The sequence below is a fragment of the Nestor notabilis genome, unplaced genomic scaffold, assembly GCF_000696875.1.
Source record: "Nestor notabilis isolate BGI_N333 unplaced genomic scaffold, ASM69687v1 scaffold24850, whole genome shotgun sequence".
Classification (NCBI taxonomy): domain Eukaryota; kingdom Metazoa; phylum Chordata; class Aves; order Psittaciformes; family Psittacidae; genus Nestor; species Nestor notabilis.
Genome location: NW_009911003.1, coordinates 31,394 through 32,936, shown reverse-complemented (window position 1 = coordinate 32,936; position 1,543 = coordinate 31,394).

Genomic DNA, 1,543 nt, shown 5'->3' with positions numbered 1-1,543 from the left:
TTATTATTATTATTATTATTATTTAGTCTTACAGTCCATTGTTGCAGGAATACTGTACGTTTGCCCTGCTGCATTGTTCCCATTGTGGCTATGAGTACTGCATCTCTGCTGTACTGGATTGTCTCTGTAGCCTGTATCACAAAAAATGACAGTGCTGCTCTTGATCGCCCCAAGCCGGTTGGAGTTTGGTGCAGTTACCTCGAGGTGGTTGTCTAATCCAAGGTGGTGCGTGTGCCAGAGATCATTTCTAATCCTAACTCTGACAAAAGGCCCGGCTTCAGAGGAAACACGTCACATGCTGGCAGTAAAATCTGTACGATTTTATTATTCCTGATACGAATATAATGTGTGTAAGTAGGATCATGCTGGACAGGGCATTGACCTCTTAGCTCATTTTACAAATACCTAGCTAGAACACTTGAGGTCTTTTTGTCAATAAATAAATGGCTAGAAAAGAGACTGCTCTATTGGATGTACCTTTATTTCCTGTAGTGCTTGGAATGAATGGCATATGAATACTTTGTTAGTATCTAATTCTACTTCATTAGATTATGGTCTCCAGGGAGGGGCTTTGGGATCAAGAATGTCAATGCTACAAGGCTGTTAACCTGCAGAGTTGGCAGATTTCCCAGCTGTTCTTTAGGTCCATGCTGTTTCTTTCTTTGTAACTTGTGGTAACTGGGTTTTTCATTTAACTCTGGTAAGAATTGTTTTTCTCTTTATAGAATTTGCAGACACCTGAGAGAGTTTTCATGGGTTGTTGCTCACAGGAATATTTAGCATTGTGTTCCTATCAACTTAATACTGCACCTTAGAAAAATCCTTCTTTAAAGTCTGGGGTTTTCTAAAGTTCATCTCATATCTGGTTTTGCAGATCTGCATTACTACATGTTGTATATAATGCTTTTGCTTAAAGCAGGATTGCCTCGACTGTCTAACCCATACCTGTAAAAAGTGGTCTTGGACACTGCCGTACATGGCATCCTTGTCTCTAAACTAGAGAGGCACAGATGTGATGGATAGAACACTCAGTCGATAAGGAATTGGCTGATGGTCACACTCAAAGAGTTGTGGTCAACAGCTCGACGTCCCAGTGCAGATCAGTGACAAGTGGAGTTCCTCAGGTCGGTGTTGGCACCGGCGCTGTTCAACATCGTTGACGGACAGTGGCATCAAGCATGGTCAGCAAGTTTGCCAGTGACACCAAGCTGTGTGTTGGGCTAACACACTGAAGGGGAGGGATGGGGAGAGGGACCTGGACAGGCTGGAGAGGTGGCACCATGCAAACCTCATGGAGTTCAACAAGGCCAAGTTGCAAGGTCCTGCCTGTGGCTTGGGACAATCCCCAGCACAACTACAGGCTGGGGGAGACTGGATGGAGCAGCCTGAGGAGAAGGACTTGGGAGTGTTGGTTGATGAAAAGCTCCCCATGACCTGGCTTTGGTGTGGCTTGAGCCCAGAACCCCCCCGTGTGCTGGCTGCACCCCCAGAGCGTGAGCAGCAGGTCAGGGAGGGGATCCTGCCCCTCTGCTGTGCTCTGGGG